At 36.0% G+C, this 20,276-nt stretch overlaps 1 protein-coding gene across 8 annotated transcripts in view; it reads right to left on the reverse strand.

The window, feature by feature from the left end:
• Positions 1–20,276, reverse strand: part of QTMAN (queuosine-tRNA mannosyltransferase) — a 386,232-nt gene that overhangs the window by 310,431 nt on the left and 55,525 nt on the right. The window contains exon 1 of one of the 8 annotated variants that reach the window (XM_078070745.1): positions 1,150–1,196. The exons of 6 other annotated variants lie outside the window; for them this stretch is intronic. The gene's annotated coding sequence lies outside the window, so the exon portion shown is untranslated. Of the gene's footprint in view, positions 1–1,149; positions 1,197–20,276 lie in introns of those variants that run through there. One more of the 8 variants, XM_078070746.1, reaches the window with a different exon arrangement.

The raw sequence follows: 20,276 nt of genomic DNA on the forward strand, positions 1-20,276 counted from the left end.
TCAAGCTTCTTTGCTCAGACAGGCTGCCAGATGGAGATGAAAAAGAAGGGAAACAGTAATCACCAAACCACTTATTACAGACACTCCTGTGACTCACAGGACTACGGAGACACAGTGACCTTCACAGTACTGCAAACTGAGGTGAGACATGTCCCCGGAGTATATGACACACACATTTTTTTCAAGCAATACCTGGTCTCAGTGGAACTGAACCTACTAAAAAAAGAGTGAGAAGTAAAAAGGAATCAGCAAAGAATTTATACAGAACGATCAAGGACGGATGGAAGGAAATAGGGAAATGTCAGCCAAAGAAAAGAAACTGTCTTAAGAAATAGAGGAGGTACTCACAAATTATTTTTCTACAGTCTTAAAAAAATTAGAGAATATGAGGTACTTCAAAGAAAAAAGGCTCAAAGAAAAGTATGAAATATCTAAGAAAAGATAACAAAAGAGATGAAAAGCAAATTGATAGGGTAATGAAAAAGCTGGAGATTAAACACACACACACACACAGATTAAAGCCATAAAAGAAAGAACAAAAAAACCCCAAACACTCACTACTGAAACAGGAAAAGACAGGTATGAAAACAAACAAACAAACAAAAAACACACAAAATGGAAATTTTTTAAAAGATATATAAGAAATGAGATGATCAATATAGAAGGTAAAAAAGATCCAGCCTATACACACTTGACATTCTCACAAAAGAAAACAGAACAAATGGAACAGAAAAAAAAAAGTGATATAATAGAAGAAAATTTTTTCTTGGAATAAAATGAAATACATAAAAAAACAAATTGTTCCTGGGGCACCTGGTTGGAGCAGTCGCTTAAAGGTCCGACTGCTGGTTTCAGCTCCGGTGGTGGTATTGAGACCCACACTGGGCTCCACACTCATTGCGGAGTCCACTTGAGACTCTCTCTGCTCCTCCCCCGTGAGCACACACACACTCTCTCTCTCTTTCTCTCTCTCTCTCAAATAAATATATATTTTTAAAATGATAACAAAAATAAATAAATAAAAGTGTTCCCCCCAAAACTGGATTTCAAGCAATTAATACTAAGACATTTCTATGAGGTTACAGAACTTAAGAGAAAGAATATAAATATAAATGCTGTGGGTACATAGGCAGAAAAATCAAGACTGGCCTTAGACTTTTCTGTAGCAGCATTCACCATTATCTGGAGATGACAGAACAGTATCTTCAGGGTTCTAAGGGAAAAATATGATACCTAATCACACAGTGCCCAAATTGTCCACAAAGCATAAAAGCAACCTACAAACACTTCCAAATATTCAATTACTCAAGAAATACAGCAACCATGAGCTCTTCTTGGAAAAACACACACACATACAGACCCCTAATAACCAAATTCAGCCAGCCAAGAATGTGTGTTAGTATAAATAAGGACTAGATTTATATTTATAGGATGGAGACAGAGCAGGTCCTTTGTCCTCTGACTGAATGGGTCTTTATAAAGAAAAACCATATTAACAGAATATGATTAAAATATATGGCTGCATTAAGCCATCTTTTCTTATCAAGTGAAAGAAAAGAATTAAAAAAGTACAACATATTATAATAGGAGAAAAACAGGGAAAATTATTCCTATGGATACCTCAAAGAAACTGGGTCCTTCCATTTCAGGTCTTCCAGAAGTAGGACTACAGAGAAGACCTCAGCAGGTGTACTAGAAGTGGCAAGTGTGACAGCCTCAGAATGCCCTGTGACATGGCCTCTGGATTCCTGCTTTTATGGACCCCACTGGATTTCGTACTGACTCTTTTTGTGAGTGACCAGATAGTCCAAGGTTTTGCTGGGGCACAAATAATGAACCAATCTTTTTAAAATACACAACTAAAAGAAAATAATACTCTTACATTTAAACTAAATTAGCAATCTATTATTTTCTAATCAAGTTGCATAAGCCAAAACTTTATAGGATTTTATTCTATAGGATTCGGTTTCTGAATCTACTGACCAAAGAAATTTATTCTCCTAAAAAAAAAAATAATAATAATGGTACTTGTTTGGGGGCATCAGTCCCTGATAATGGAATTTCTGAGAGCCCACTTCCCAAGATAATTTGCAGTGAACAAAGAGCAGGTAGTAAGCACTGGATGCTTTTAAATATAAAAGTAAAACTTACTAGCTGTGAAAATTACTTACAAAATAGAATGCCAAATGTTACACAACTTGACAAAGTACAAATTTAATATAACTACTAAAAATGAAGAGGGAGAAAAAAGGAAATATGTTAATTTCTTACTTTCCATTGCAGTAAATAAACTGATGGAATAATATACAGTAAAAATATAATTATCCCAATCTCTTAATATTTTTTTTTCAACTTTAGTGAATCATTTGGGAATTTTTTATTATAAAAGATCACTTATTTAAGAACTGTCACTCCTTTGGTTTTACTTCAATTTCTTTTACTTCTGTTAAAATCAAGTAATACTACTTTTGTTAAACAAAAATAGTAATGTAGGATGACTCTATCCTTATCATTTTCCTCTCACTTCTGTCTAAAAATATACATATGTATGTGGGTATGTGCATGTGTGGTATGCATGCAAGGAAAGGAAAAAAATGTCTGAAATGGTGTTTCAAATTATGATTATGTGTAGTAGAATCAGGATTTTTTTTTAAGATTTTATTTATTTGTCAGAGAGAGAGAGGGCACAAGCAGGGGAAACGGCAGGCAGAGGGAAAACCAGGCGCCCGCTGAGCAAGGAGCCCCATGCGGGACTGGATTCTAGGACCCCAGGATCATGACCTGTGCTGAAGAGAGACACTTAATGGACTGAGCCACCCAGGAGTCCCAAATTACATTTTTTCGTTTTTTTTTTTTAATTTCTTCATCATTATTATAGTTGAGTGTTTATATAGTGAGTACATAATCATTTAATGCAAATCTGTATCTTAAAAACCTGGTAGGGCAACATCACAGAAATCATGAATTTGACCCAGGAGAGAAATCGTATGTGCCCCCATATATTTCTGTATTTATTCAATCATTTATTTACTCATTTTTCAACCAGTAACTTTCTAGTACCCCGTATGCAGAAGAAATAAAAGACTTCAAACTGTCTTAAGTATCTTAAAATGTCATCCCATTCTTAAAAATAGGAAGTTTGTACAGACCTACCCCGGAGATATTGCGGATTCAGTTCCAAACCACCGCAATAATGCAAATACCACAATAAAGTGGGTCAAATAAATTTTTTTTTGTTTCTTAGTACATATAAAATTATGTTTATACTATACTGTAGTCTACTAAGTGTGTAATATAGCATTATGTCTTAAAAAAATGTACATACCTTAATTAAAAATACTTTATTGCTAAAAAATGCTAACGTCATCTGAGTTTTCGCCAAGCCATTATCACTGATCACAGATCACCATAACAAATATAATAATAATGATGAAAAAGTTTGAAATATTGTGAGAACTACCAAAATGTGACAGAGACATGAAATGAACAAACATTGTTGGAAAAGTGGCACCAATGAAGGGTTGCCACAAAACTTCAATTTGTTAAAAAAAAAAAAAACAGTATCTGTGAAGCACAATAAAACAAAGTATTAGGCATTAGATAATTATAATGTATATATATAACACATCATGTTCTAGTAAAAGCCACTGATATAAAATTTAAAGCCTGAAAGAATAAACACAACAGAAACACCACCAACAAAATTTTAATCTATTCTTAGTGGATACTATACAATTTTTTTTTTTTTTTTGCAACATAGCAGATGTGACTTTTTTTTAAAAACAGGGTCATCTTATTACAACTTTTATTTAAACAGAAAGCAAAATCTAAATAAATAAAAATGGCATCTCAATACAACGGCAGAGGGTTTGAACGCTTCTACTTAGAAAAGGGACTATACTTCCCATGCTAGGAAAAACTATTCTTTCTTACTTTTTCTTGTTATCCGATACCTTCCACTTTGGGGTATTCCCTTGAGTCACCTCCCTCTGCATAGCCTACCAGTCTAATGGACTTTTTGGCATAAAGGGGACATTCTAATACCTTCTTAGCATATTTTCCCCTATGATCACATTTAATCAAATGCCACAGCTCTAATTCCTCATCTTGCAACTGTGTATTTCTTTTTAAGAAAGGATCCATAATCTCTGAGAAACAAACTGAGGGTTTTAGAGGGGAGGGGGGTAGGGGAATGGGTTAGCCGGTGATGGGTATTAAGGAGGGCAAGTACTGCATGGAGCACTGGGTATTATAGGAAAACAACGAATCGTGGATCACTACATCAAAAACTGATGATGTATTGTATGGTGACTAACATAACATAATAAAATAAAGTTAAAAAAAAAAAAGAAAGGATCCATAAGAATTTAACTAAACAAGCAAAGTGACAGAAATCACCAGATTATAGTAAACTATTTCCCAGAAACATCCTAAATTTTGAGGGAAGGTAGGTAATATTTTAATAAAAACAATCACTGGCAGCAAAACCTAAAAGAAGATATATATTCAAAAATATGTACATTGATTCGCACCCTTGGTTTACATCTGTTTTTGCTCTGAAATGGGGGAAAGCCCAGAGAACACCTCTTTGAAAAGGTTAAAAATAACTTCCCCCAGGTGCTCTTTGAAACCCACATATATGACATTTGTTGGCTGAGTCTCCACATATGCCTTGCAAAAAAGTGGTAAACATCTCAAAGATGATGCAAACTGCAGGTATGCAAAAGGAAATGCTAAAAAGTGTACTATTTATACAGTGTTGAAAGCTCTTAGGGAGATGATTCAAAAGTATTCTAAAATCATTCTTTGAAACTTGAAGTAAGTGCATCTAGCACCAAAACACAGATTTTATAAATATGAATGATGAACTTTACGTAAGTTATGAATTGCATGTACCTTGCCATTTTGGGAAAGTGTTTTGCTGGAAGACAAATAATGTGATTATGCATCACCTTCCTTTTATTTTTTTTTTTTTGTCCCATTATTTCTCATACCAGCGTAGAAGAATTTGGGCAGGGGGAGAATGAAGCTGATCAGCTCAAGTAACTTTGATACAAGCACAGCTAATTTTCCCTCCACATAAAGAGTAGAGTGGAGAGAGAAAGGGAAGAAAGGAGGAGCATTAAAACGATGGAAAGAGAAGTTGTAGGTAGAAGCAAGAATGAGACACGTGGGCTTATAACATGGTGCCCTTCTCCCACAGAATGGAAATCGGAAAAATGACACAAGGTACATCTATAAAAGGTCATAAATATGAGCCACAAACCATGGCTTAAAAATGTGAGATTACTTAGTGAGTCAGGCACTGTCTCTTAGCTCAGGCACTAACATTCAGCACTATGGCCACAGACAATAGGGCATGGCTGCTGGACTGCTCCTCCTTGGGAAGTCAGGTGTGGTATCCAGCTAAAGTTGCTGTTTGGGGCTTTGGCCAAGAGCTATCACAATGAAACAGAATTGAAAGAGTATGGTCTTGTAGTCTTGCAGACCTGGACTCACAAACCACTCCTCCTAATTCTGTCTGTGAGTCTCAGTCTGCTCATAAGCAAAATGTGTATAACTAAAACCAGTTCACACGACTGTCATAATAAATATGGAGGTGATATATGTAAAGCATCAGTACCTGGCTTGGCAGAAGCCCAGAAAGAGTTCAATACATGAGCTCCTTTCCCTATGTCCCTCTCACTTAGTTTTCTTCCCAACACAATAACATCTAAAACATTCAAACTACGCTCTTCCTAGAGCTAACAAGTAAAGCTACCGCTTTAAGTTTTAATGTAATGGTTTGAGAGACTGTCATTTATATAGGTGATCTTTGAGGGTCCTTTTCATTCCTATGAAATGTATCTCTCAGCCAAATAGGGAACAAGCATAGTATAGCACAAAGGTGGCTGGACCTGATGTGACTATATCTGGGTTCTGGTCATGACTCTATTAGTCATGTGCTTTGGCTAATTACAGCTGCTCTGGATCCCAGTTTCTTAATGTAGAAAATGAAAGTACTGAGCTAGAGTAAGATACCTTCCGGCTCTGAAATGGTATTCTATTGTCTAAGTATTGCTTGAAATTCAACTGGGCTAGGTATTGTAAGATGCAAAAGGAATAAGTATGAAGTCCACTAACTATAAGAACAGACCAACAGTTACCAGAGGGGAGGTGGGTTGGGGGATAGGTAAAACAGGTGATGGGGATTAAGGAGGGCCCTTGCTATGATGAGCACCAGATGTTGCACGGAAGTGTTGAATCACTATATTGTACACCTGAAACGAATCTTAAACTCTAGGCTAACTAACTGGAATTTTAATAAAAACTTATTAAAAATGGGTTATATCTGAAGATGAAAAAAATAGATAAATAAAGAAATGGAACTAACAAGCTGCCTAGATAGAAAAGAGACACATGGTAATTAATAAGAGAGCTATTTGTGTAGATAAGCACCATGATAAAACATTACATAATGTAAAAAAGAAACATTATGTAATAATATAAAAAGTAATACCTTGTCTAAAAAAGCTGGGGGTTAAAAGAGGAAGTTGAGGAAACAGCCTAAACTACGAAGCAAGATAAGAGTCTGTCAGAAACCGAACTTTAAGCTTTGAAGCACCTCATGTTTAAAATGCAGATAATATCACCTAGTGTTTATCTGTCAAAACATAAAGGGGCTGAATAAGATCTCTTAAGGAGAGCCATTATCATATGTTGTACAGTAAGATATTAACCGTTTGATACAGATACTAGCAAAAATTTAAAAGATGAAAAAAGATATTATTAGGAGAAAAAAAAGAATTTTCAGAAGAGAGGATAACTGAATTGAGAGCCCTTTGAAATTCAAGTTCTTTAGTATGGCATTCAAGACCTTTCCTAATCTGGTCCTAACTTTCCTTTCTAGGCGCATCCCCAACATCCCACCACCAAAGATGTGATACTCTTGACTTCAGGAGGCTCTTTACAATTCCCTGATTTTGGTCCCAACTGACTGAATATAAGGGAATATGACTTAAATAAAAAATGGATCAAAACAAAGAGATAAAAATCCCTCTGCTTCTCTAGCTCTTAAGATTTCCTCATAACTTGACAGAATGTCTCAACATATCTAGAGGGAGAATGCATCAATCAAAAGGTGAAGGAAAGGGGAGGACTGGTTAGCAAAGCAATCAGAGAAGTCACCCAGGCAAATGTTCACAAGATCAATCTAAGCCACAGGAGAGGAAGTCTTGGCTAGGTTGACTAGAATAATATGGTTTCCTTGGCAAAGCTCTTCCTGCAGTGGGTAAGATAGCCTCAAGCTAACTCAGCTGAGAGGTACTTCTTCAAACAAATATCCCTATGGGTTCTCTTTCCATGCTCAACAGGTGGTCTCTGGCAACATGGTCCCCATGTATCTTGCCAGAAGAGAGTGCACTGGTCAGAAATGCTGGGTCGGCTTGACAGCTGTATTTCTCAATCATCAATTGACCTCCATAATAACAACTTGGCTTCCCAAGAAGCCCGCCTACAGGGAGACAGTAGACTGATTTGCCAAATCAAGCAATCCAATCTGCTTGACAGTTGTATCTCTCACTGGAAATTAATAAATTGACAGACAAATATATACATATAGAGAGAGAGATCCATGTCATCAGTTTCTAAGAACAGGATTAACATGACTCTCAGTGCACCCAACATGTCAAGTGTCAAACACCAGACCCTGGACTGCAATGACTCCACAAAGGGAAGGCCAGTCACTGTTGGCAACACAGCACTTTGCACAGCCCTGAAACAAAGGCCTTTAATATTCACACTACAACATAGGGCATATATATTTGTGATTTCATTCCTCTATTCATACAATGTTTCTTCTTTCCAGAATGCCCTCCTCCCACCCCTTCTCCACCTGGAGAACTCCTCCTCCTCCTTTAAGGCTATAGCTCAAATGTCAGTTCTTTGTCACAGCTTCCCTAACCACTCAGGTAAAATTAATCACATCCTCTTTACTGCTGCCATGGCAACCCGTGTACACTGGCCTGGGTCAGTGCACTCACAACAGAGTGGAAAATCCAGTCTGGTTCCTCCCCTTATGTGTTCACCTCCCCCAACAATGCCCATGCATTCATTTACATTAACAACTCCTAGCAGAGTGCCACCTACACGTTAAATGCTCACTAAATGTGGGAATGAGAGAAGGTAAGGAGGTGGCTATGGGCAGATAAAGAGGTTCAGGTAATAGAACTCTACACAGGGCAAAAACAACATGAGTTAAAAAAATGAGAAAGTGAGACTAGATAAGGTCTTCGTGAGAAGAAAACAAGGTTAAAAGCAGAGGGTTGACTGAGGAGGGTTACTGGAGAAAATAATGGAAAAGAAACTTTTGACAAATTATTGAGGGTCCTGAAAGGTCGATAAAGGGGTATAAATGGGATTAAGGAGGTAAAAGGAAACTATAGTAAGGTCTTAGGAAGAAGACTAACATCAAGAATTTGATAAATGGCAGAATGTGATTACAAAAATAACAAAGAAGAACTAGAGCTTGGAAGCCCAAGTTGGAATCTCTACCCCAACCCCCACCCCATCACACATAATGACTAGCAAGTTATTTAACTCCTGTGAGCCTTAATTTACTTATCTATAAAATGGGGTTCATAGCATCTACCCTGCACCCCAGTTCCAAGGAGTAAATATTACCTCACACAGTGACTGAGACACTATACCAATCACTAATAGCTGCCACTGTGACTGGCTTTATAAACATTAATCTAGCACTGTAAGTAAAGTTAATTAAAGGAGAGGAATGGAAGCTGAAAGATTATTTAATGGGAAATTAACAGTCACTTGATTTGGGCACAGGTATAGACTTAAAATCCTATCCCTTTTTGGCTTTAGTAATAGCTCTTCCCTTAATCAGCATTAATACCTCAGGCAAGTCACTTCTCTCAGTACATATTTCCTGACCTGCAAATTGGGATAATAGACTCTACCCTTCCTATTTCACAAATTTATTATGTTGGTTTTTTTAAATAGGAAAAAAATGCATTTGAAAGTGCTTCACATGTCATATAGTACTTTGGGGAAAACAAGATAAGAGGATGGAACAAATTTAAGAAATATTTTCAAGAAAAACTCAAGGACATCAAAAACATTAGGAGACAAGGGACACCAAATAAGAAAATGCCAAGGTATTAAGAGAATGCTTCTTTACAATGAACCCAAAAATTCAGAGGAGAAAAGAGTTTGAAGAAGATAATTTAGGAAAGGTCTATTCTAAAGCAAAAGGGCATCGACCTAAAAGCAGATGGAAGTACAGGACTAGAGTTTGGGTGATAGGCAATCACTGAAATCACCTTGGGTGATGTGAAATGGAGCTCTGAGAATTGCCAGTAACATCCATCAGAGAGAGAGTTATGAGAAATGATGATTATCTATGACACAAATGCAAAGCAAGAAGAACTAAAGTTGCAAGATTCAAAACTCAATAAGTAAGTACCTAGCAAAGGGCAAGGATAAAACCCACCCCACAAAGAGAAGACAGGTATTACAGGAAGAGGCATGGGCCACAGAAAGTTCAAAGCAAAAATCTCAAGTAGAGTGTTCATGTAACTGAAAAGCCAAGGTCATGTGGCATTAGCACATCAAGGAGATTGAGAAGAAAAAACCTCTACAATTGGCTAGAATGTGGTCACCAGCGACCTTCAAGAGTGCAGTTCCAGTACGGAGGTGGGACCAAAGCCAGATTGTAAGGAGTTAATCATAATTCTATGATCCGGACACGAAAAAGCAGTTGCCAGTAAACTGAAGGTGAAATTCACAGATAAGAGAAAAAGCACATTTAATAATTGAAAGGGGACAAACTTTATCTCAAGAAAGCTTCTTAGGATTTTTAACACTTCCACAGGAGAAAGAGGACTTTGGTTTTTCAAAATCTCCCAAAACACATATATAAGTAGCAAAACACATGGAAGTTAGACTTTGCTGCAACTGAAGGACAAAAAAAAGAGGTGACTTAGCCCTAATAGTGATCTAAACCTCAGAATAAAATAAATTCACATACCTTAAATAAGGCATTTCAGTAAGTTATATTAATCATTATAGGCAAGTCATAATATCCTTTGTGTGAATAAATTACATATTACTAAAAAGAATAATTAATAACATCACCATGTTCTATTTAACAAGTAAACATTCCTTTCTAATGCCCCAAATTTCCTTTTCTTAATGCTTACACCTGTCTAGGTAAGTCATACATATGTCTTTCTGTGGTTCTGTTCATAATATACACTAACTGATATTTGACTTAAATAAGTATTTACAATTACTAGTAGTTCCATTTAAAAATATAATACATTTTTAAAATCAGTTAAAAATAATAATAATTCTAAAAACCATAAAGGGAGAGGAAGAGTAAAACTCCTTCAGGAATCGTGAGGCTCCCTGCATCTAGCTTGAGGAAGGTCTTCAAAAGGAAAGGAAAGAATAGAACAAACAATCTTAAAGTTTGTATGTCACCTCAAAAGACTATGAATAGCCAAAGCAATCTTGAGAAAGAAGAAAAAAGCTGGAGATATCACACTCCCTAATTTGAAACTATATTAAAAAGCTAAAGTGATTAAAACAGTATGGTATTGGCATAAAAACAGACATGTAAGATCAACAGAACACAACAGAGAGCCCCAAAATAAATCCATGCATAGGTGGTCAATTAATTTATGAAAAAGAAGCCAAGAGTATACAATGGGGAAAGAATAATCTCTTCAATAAATGGTGTTGGGAAAACTGGACAGCCACACGCAAAAGAATAAAATTGGACTCCTATCTTATACCATACACAAAAATTAACTCAAAATAAAGACTTGCACATAAAAACTGAAACTGTAAAACTCCTAGAAGAAAACACAGAGAAAAAGCTTCCTGACATCAGTCTTAGGATTTTTTTTGCATTTAACACCAAAAGCAAAGGTAACAAAAGCAAAAATAAACAGGATGAACTACATCAAACTAAAAAGCTTTTGCACAGCAAAGGAAAACATCAACATAACAAAAAAATACAGTAATATTTGCAAATCATATATCTGATAAGGGGTAGATATAAAAAATACATAAAGAACTCATACAACCGGGCGCCTGGGTGGCTCAGTTGGTTAAGCAACTGCCTTCGGCTCAGGTCATGATCCTGGAGTCCCGGGATCGAGTCCCACATCGGGCTCCCTGCTCAGCGGGGAGTCTGCTTCCCTCTGACCCTCCCCCTCTCATGCTCTCTGTCTCCCATTCTCTCTCTCAGATAAATAAATAAAAAAATCTTTAAAAAAAAAAAAAAAAAAAAAAAGAACTCATACAACTCAACAGCAATAAAAACCAAAAATCCAATTTAAAACGGGCAAAGGATATGAACAGAAGACATTCTGATGGCCAAAGACACATGAAAAGATGCTCAACATGACTAATCATCAGGAAGATGCAAATCAAAACCACAATGAAATATCACCTCACACGTTAGAATGGATATTATCAAAAAGACAAGAAATAACAAGTATTGGCAAGTATGTGGAAAAAAGAGAAACCCCATGCACTGTTGGTGGGAATGTAAAATGGTGCAGCCACAATGAAAACCAGGATGGAGGTTCCTCAAAAAATTAAAAATACAAATACCATATGATCCAGCAATTCCATTTCTGGATATATATCCGAAGGACAGGAAAACACTAACTCAAGAAGGTATCTGTATCCCCATGTTCATCACGTATTATTTACAATGGACAAGACATGGAAACAACCTCAGTGTCCGTGGATGGAAGAATGAATAAAGAAAATGTATGCACACACCTACACACACATACACATCATGGAATGCTATCCAGTCATTAAAAAAAAAAAAAGGAAATCCTATTATTTGTAACAACACAAATGAACCTTGAGGGCATTATGCTAAGTGAAATAACTCACACAGATAAAGACAAAAACCATATGATCTCACATTTATGTGGAATCTGAAAACAAAACAAAACCAAAAAAAAAAAAAACCTCATAGATACAGAGAACAAACTGGTACTTACCAAAGGTGGGGCAGCAGTAGGGGGTAGACTGTAAGCAAAATGGGTGAAGGTGGTCAAATGGTACAAACTTGCAATTATAAAATAATTAAGTCATGGGATGTAATGTACAGCATGATGACTAAAGTTAATAATACTATATGGTACATTTGAAAGTTGCTAAGTGAGTAAATCTTAAAAGTTCTCATCATGAGAAAAAAGTATAATTAAGTATGGTGACTGATGTTAACTAGACTTATTGTGGTGATCATTTCATAACATACACATATATCCAATCATTATGTTGTATACCTGAAACTAATACATGTCAGTCATATCTCAAGAAAAAATAATCTGGGGGGCTGCCTGGTTGGCTCAGTCAGTTAAGTGTCTTCCTTCCTCAGGTCATGATCCCAGGGTCCTGGGATTGAGCCCCACATCGGGCTCCCTGCTCAGCGGGAGCCTGCTTCTCCCTTAGCCTGCCGCTCCCCCTGCTTGTGTGCTCTCTCTCTCTGACGAATAAATAAAACCTTTAAAAAAATTTTTTTTAATTAAAAAAAAAAGGGAAGGGGAGGAAGACAAGTCTGTTTATATATCTACCACCAAGACTTTGCCCTAATTTCAAAAGTTTGGATGATACCAAGTTAATTCTTAACTTTTTTTGCATAATAAAATGTTGCATCAAATTAATAAATACAGATATAATAAAAAATGTCATTTGGGTCGAGTTTTATCTTTTTCACTCCCAATCTGTAGTCAAAAGTAGTAATTAGAACAAACTGATTTTATAGAATTGTACAGACTGTTTGCTTTTTAAGCAATAGAAGGATTCTAATGAAACACACCAAAACAAAATGACCAAGAAAAGAATCAGTGTGCCAGAAAAACCCGAATTTCTTTGATTCTGACTAAGGTCTAGTAGCAAAGAGCACTAAATCAGAAGTCAGGGACCCAGGTTTTACTGCAGTCCCACTCATGAAAAAAAAAAAAACAAAAACATTTAATTACTACACTACTCAGTTTTCCTTATTTAGTAAAGAAAAATCTCACCTACCCCACCTACTTCCAAAACTGTTGTGATGATAAAATGAAACAGCATATGTAAGAAATATAAATAATTACATTTGGAAAGAATTGTAACTACACACATATACACATAGAGCTTCACAAATATAAGGCAACAATCCATTAATCATTATTTTATAGTACAGATGGATTATTTTAATTAATCCATACACTATGCTTAACAAAGTTTTAATATTGTTAAATACCACTTCATTATTTCAATTATTCTCTGAACTATAATGAACATACTTAGTTGTAAACGTCAATATACTTAAATCATGACTATCAATCAGTCAGGACTTCTACATTGTGATAAGGTAGTTTACCCAAGAAAAAAATAACAGCAGTTAAAATCAAATCAGATAAAATATATTTCTTAGTTGCTCTTTTAAAAATCCGGTAGGAAAGAAAGGCTTAAGTAAGTGATAAATTTAAGATTATTATAATTTATTTATATTTCATTTAGCAGGATTTGCTTTCTCTAAGTAAAGATTGCAAGTACCAATTTTTTTTTCTTCTTATATGCCTGAAATCACCCCCAAGAAAAATACAAAGCTAATTCTTATTAAAAATGTTTTCCAGGGGGACGCCTGGGTGGCTCAGTTGTTAAGCGTCTGCCTTCAGCTCAGGTCGTGATCCCAGGGTTCTGGGATCGAGCCCCGCGTCAGACTCCCTGCTCAGTCGGGAGGTAGATCCCAGGGTTCTGGGATCGAGCCCCGCGTCAGACTCCCTGCTCCCTGCTTCTCCCTCTCCCACTCCCCCCTGCTTGTGTTCCCTCTCTCGCTGTGTCGCTCTCTGTCAAATAAATAAATGAAATCTTAAAAAAAAAAAATGTTTTCCAGGTAGAACAAAACTATCCAACTGTACTTCTTTTTTCCCATAGGACAGTCCAACCTTTTAACCTGATTTGCAAAAGGAGGGTGAATGTAAAGATCTTCCTTACACTTTCAAGGAGAGGTTTGGTCTTCTATTCTGCAAAAATGTAACTCCACAGGAATAGCTGTTAGATAAAATCATCATGTCATAAAACATGACAGTAGTCACAAGCATTTAAAAAGCACTTGAAGTATGACCCTATTTGCTCACACTCTAGAAATAAACATATAATCCATGCTGCTTTCTTAATCACTGCAATCTAAATATTGAACAGCTTGGCTTCCAATATTATTTTACTAGCATATAGAAGAAACCAGACTAGCTATTTCGGGATTAATCAGTTTAAGAATTATCCATTTCAGAGGACTAGGTCTCTCTGAGACTGGTCTTAGGGACAAATGGAAATCTAGAGTAAAGAAATTTTGCCTCACAGTAACTTCCCAACATAATGACTAAGAAATCATCTATAAAAAATTGTATGTATTTCAGAATAGACAATAATATAAATGCTTACATTTAACCTAAGGCTCAAAGTAGTGAGAAGAATTGGAATAAAGTTTGAAAAACATATCAGTACCTTTTTCAATAGAGCTTTTTCCAGAATCCACCCCCCAAGCCCCAAGCTTTTCCCTCAATCTCTTCCAATTTACCCTCCTACCTTTAAAAAACTATACTGATCAAGCCAAGAAATAACCAAAAGAAAGAAAGATAAAACAAACCATTCCAGTACCTTTGCCTCAATCTGAATCTCTGGTCTAAAAAAATCTCTGGCAATCAATAAATCTTAGCTGAAAGGGAATTAAAAAAAAAAAAAAAAAAAAACAACTTACAACTGAAGCTTCTGTGTACCCCTCCCTGATCCCATTTCCCTCCCTCTTTCCCAGAGGTAACCACTTTGCTGACATGTGTGTCTATCATTCCCATCATTGACTATTTAAAACATCATCTACATGTGATTGCTTTTATAGAATTAAGCTCCATAAGCCCACAGGCTGTGCTTGATATTGTCCTCTGTGTAGCATCTACTAAAGTAATCAGCATACTGTAATCATATAAATGCTACAAATACCTCTAAAGAAAATTAATAAATATTTAGTAAAACTAATTAAACAGAACCATACATTGTCACAATAGGGAAAAAGAAACAAATTTCTGCCCATTTATGAAACTCAGCTAGGCATCTATTATGTAACATTGATTCAAAAATTCAAATTACTGAAAAATTGGGTTTTAAAAGACTGATTGAATAAAATTTAAAATACCAAAAAAAATTTAGTTTGGAGAAAAAATACATCCTGCTTCCAAATAATTCCCTATAAACTCAACAATTATAATTTATTCTGATTTTTTTGTTTCACCACATTAGAAGATATTTTTCTATATTCCCTAGGCAGCAACAAATAACACCATGCATGAGGCTGATATAATTACATGCCAAAAAAGACAGACCAGCACCCTCACACTCCAAATTCCCCTCTGTGGCTCCTTCATGCCCCATATGTTGCTAATAAAACTGTTTGAATCATACCTATAAGACAGTTTTACTGACACAATATCAGCCCTCTTGCTTCTTCACAAGGCAAACCATACCACCAAAACTGTTACGAATGCAAATTTTAAGTCTGAGGAAAACAAAAATCTACATTATATGTATGTACGTGTATGTGTGTGTACACAGATACATATATATTATATATACATATATATGTATATATATTTAGAGCACAGAAACCTGCATTAAAACTATACTTCCACTACTTAATTCTTTGAACTTTAAAATACCCATGCTAACTATGATATATAGAAGGTTCCAACATCTGACAACAGTATGACATTCAAGAAACCATAAACCTAACAGGGTGACAGAGTAAATAAAAAAACAAGACCCATGTATATGCTGCCTACAAGAGATCCATTTCAGACCTAAAGACACCTGCAGATTGAAAGGGAGGGGAGGGATGGAGAAACACTCAGCATGCAAATAGATATCAAAAGAAAGCTGGATATCAGACAAAATAGACTTTAAAACAAAGTCTGTAAAAAGAGACAAAGAAGGACACTATACAATAATAAGGGGGCCAAACCAACAAGAAGATATAACAATTGTAAATATTTATGCACTTAACATGGGAGCACCCAAACACATAAAACAGTTAATTACAAACATACAGTAACTAATCAATGGTAATACAATTATAGTAGGGGACTTGAACACCCACTTACATCAAAGGACAGATCATCCAAACAAAATCAACAAGGAAACAGTGGCTTTGAATGACACACTATACCAGATGGATTTAACAGATATATTCAGAACATTCCATCCTAAAACAGCAGAATACACATTCTTTTCAAGTCCACACAGAACATTCTCCAGAATAGATCACATATTAGGCCAGAAAACAAGCCTCAACAAATTCACAAAGTCTGAAGTCATACTCTGCATCTTTTCTGACCACAATGCTATAAAACTAGAAATCAATCACAAGAAAAAAATCTGGAAAGACCACAAATACATGAAAGTTAAAGAACATGCTATTAAACAATTAATGGGTTTACCAAGAAATCAAAGAAGAAATCAAAAAGTATACGTAAACAAATGAAAATGAAAATACAATGGTCCAAAACCTTTGGGATGCAGCAAAAGCTGTTCTAAGAGGGAAGTTTATAGCAATACAGGTCTACCTCAAGAAGTAAGAAAAATCTCAAATAAAAAACCTAACCTTAAACCTAAAAGAGCTGAAAAAAAAAAAGAACAACACAAAAAAACCTAAACCAGCAGAAGGAAGGAAACAATAAAGATTAGAGCAGGAATAAATGATACAGAAACTAAAAAAACAAGCATAACAGATCAATGAAACCAAGAGCTTGTTCTTTGAAAAGATCAACAAAAACCATAAACTTCTAGCCAAACTCATCAAAAAAATAGAGAAAGCACTCAAGATAAACAAAATCACAAATAAAAGAAATAACAACCAACATGACAGAAATACAAATAATTGTAAGAGATTATTACGAAAAACTACATGCCAACAAATTAAATAACCTAGAAAAAAAAAATGGATAAATTCTGAGAAACATATAATCTACGAAATTTGAAGCAGTTAGAAATAGAAAATTTGAACACACCAATAATCAGCAAGGAGATTGAATCAGAACTTAAAAAAATCCCAACAAACAAAAGTCCAGAACCAGACAGTTTCACAGGCAAATTTACCAAACATTTAAAGAAGAGTTAATACATATTCTTCTCATGTTATTCCAAAAAATAGAAGGAAAACTTCCAAACCCTGATACCAAAACCAGAAAAAGACACCATCAAAAAAAAAAAAAGAGAGAGAGAGAAAGAGAGAATTACAGGCTAATATCTCTGATGAACACAGATGCAAAAATCCTCAATAAAATACTAGCAAACCAAATCCAACAATACATTAAAAAAATCATTCACCATGATCAAGTGATATTTATTCCCGGGATGCAAGGGTAGTTCAATATCCACAAATCAATCAATGTGATACATCCAATCAATAAGACAAAAGATAAAAACCATACAATCATTTCAATAAATGCAGACAAAGCATCTGACAAAGTACAACATCCATTCATGATAAAAGCCCTCAACAAAGTAGTTATAGAGGGAACATAGTGCAACATAATAAAGGCCATATATGAAAAACCCACAGAAAACATCATACTCAATGGGGAAAAACTGAGAGCTTTCCCCCTTAGGTCAGGAACAAGACATGACTGTCCACTCTCACCACTTTATTCAACACAGTACTAGAAGACCTAGCTACAGCAATCAAACAACAAAAAGAAATAAAAGGCATTCAGACTGGTATGGAAGAAATAAAACTGTCACTAATTGCAGATGACATGACACTCTGTATAGAAAACCTTAAAGACTCCACCAAAAAACTACTAGAACTGATAAAAGAATTCAGTAAAGTCACAAGATATAAAATCAATGTGCAAAAATCTGTTGCATTTTTTTTCTTCATTTTTTTTTTTTATTTTTCTAATTAACCCTCAAAATACAAAAACACAAATTCAAAGGGAGCCCTATGTTTAGAGCAGCATTATTTACAATAGCCAAATTATGGAAGCAGCCCAAGTATCCATCAGTAGATGAATGGATAAAGAAGATGTGGTGTATATACACAATGGAATATTATTCAGCCATGAAAAAGAATGAAATCTCGGGGCGCCTGGGTGGCTCAGTCGTTAAGCGTCTGCCTTCGGCTCAGGTCACGATCCCAGAGTCCTGGGATCGAGTCCCACATCGGGCTCCCTGCTCCGCGGGAAGCCTGCTTCTCCCTCTGCCGCTCCCTGCCACTCTGCCTGCTTGTGATTCCTCTCTCTCTCTCTCTGTGTCAAATAAATAAATAAAATCTTTAAAAAAATAATAATAAAAAAATTTAAAAAAAAAAAAAGAAAGAAAAAGAATGAAATCTTGCCATTTGCAATGCCATGGATGGAGCTAGAGAGTTAACACTAAACAAAATAAGTCAGAGGAAGACAAATACCTTATGACTTCACTCATCTGTGGAATTTAAGAAACAAAACAAACCAGCAAAGGAAAAAAAGAGAGAGAAAGACAAACCAAGAAAAAGACTCTTAACTGTTGAGAACAAACTGGTGGTTAGCAAAGGGGAGGTAGGTGGAAGGATGGGTGAAATAGGCAATGGGGATTAAGGAGTGCACTTGTCGTGATGAACACTGGGTGATGTATGGAATTACTGAATCACTATATTATAAACCTGACACTAATCTAACACTATATTAACTATACTGGAATTATATTTTTTAAAAAAGAAAAGAAAAATGAAACCACAAACCTAACATTATCCTTTTATATTATTAAAATGATCAATTCAAATATCTGACTGGTAGAAAATAATGACAGCCGAATTCTTAGTAACAATTTTAAAAAGACACAAAAAGAAAGGGAAAACAATGGAACACTGATGCAACAATCAGAAATTTTATAAAACTACTAAATTGATAATCTACTATTCTTTCTTTTTAAGATTTTTATTTATTTGACAGAGAAAGAGAAAGTACAAGCAGGCAGAGCAGCAGGCAGAAGGAGAGGGAGAAGCAGGCTCCCCGCTGAGCAGGGAGCCCAACATGGGGCTCAATCCCAGGACCCTGGGATCATGACCTGAGCTGAGAGCCGAGGCTTAACCGACTGAGCCACCCAGGCACCCCAATAATCCACTATTCATATTTATTTCTACTTCAGGAAGCTGAAACACTTTCATCACATGTATGTTTAAATTCCCCATGTAAAGTTTTCTTATAAAACATGAGTGCTGAAATTAAATGATTAACAAAAAGGGGTACCTGGGTGGCTCAGTTGGCTCAGTCTTGATTCTGGCTCAGGTCATGATCTCAGGGTTATGAGATCAAGCCCAGCATCAGGATCCACACTGGGCATGGAGCCTGCTTAAGATTCTCTCTCTCCCTCTCCCTCTACCCCTCCCTACCTCTAAAAAAATATAATAAAACAAAAGGTTAACAAAAAGGTTTTTGTTTTTGTTTTTAAAAAGGCCTGTAAGCACTGCTATTACAGGAAATAATCAAGTAGACAAAGATGAAGCATTCTCAATTTTTTCTGGAAAACTTCTCCAGGAGACACCTTCCTAAGATGTTATTTCACATACCTCTAGCAGTACATCCTCTGGGGACAAGACTCCTTTTAATAAGTCAGCCTAAGAACAAAAGGGGTATAAGGAATTCTAGTCTCTTCTGAGCTATACCAGCAGCAAAAGGGAAAGAGGAGGCAGAGATGCTGGTTCAAGAACAAATCTTTCATAGTACCATCTGATCAGCCCAATCAACACCAGCAATCAGAATGGGGAAAAGGGTTCAAGGCCTTGCTTGAATGCTAGTGTGCCACTTCTGCTTAAACCTTCTTACTCATCAGAGACCTTGGCCTGTCTACCTAGACTTCAAATCTGACCTGCTCCATCAGATCCAGACTTTGACTTTGTCTAGTCTTTGACTAGATTCCCAGGGTCCACTTACAGGTCAGAAATTCCAAATAGAATTATGACCCTGCTCTATTACTGCTTCCCAGTTATAGCTCCCCTGGTCTGCCTTCATCTACCACCACCACCCCAAATCTGCCCACTGCTCAGTCCTACAGCCCTGTGTTCACAGGTAAGCTTAATACTGAAGGAACCCATCCTGGCCTCTCCAGCTCAACAATCTTCTCTGACCCACATATCCAAAGCAGCCTTGGCTAGCTGTTAATGACATTTTACCAGGGCCCAAGACCATCTAGGGTTCTGATAAAAACCACAGATTTCCTCTAAAACAGGCCTGATTGCA

The sequence above is a fragment of the Halichoerus grypus genome, chromosome 4 (genome assembly GCF_964656455.1).
Source record: "Halichoerus grypus chromosome 4, mHalGry1.hap1.1, whole genome shotgun sequence".
Lineage (NCBI taxonomy): Eukaryota > Metazoa > Chordata > Mammalia > Carnivora > Phocidae > Halichoerus > Halichoerus grypus.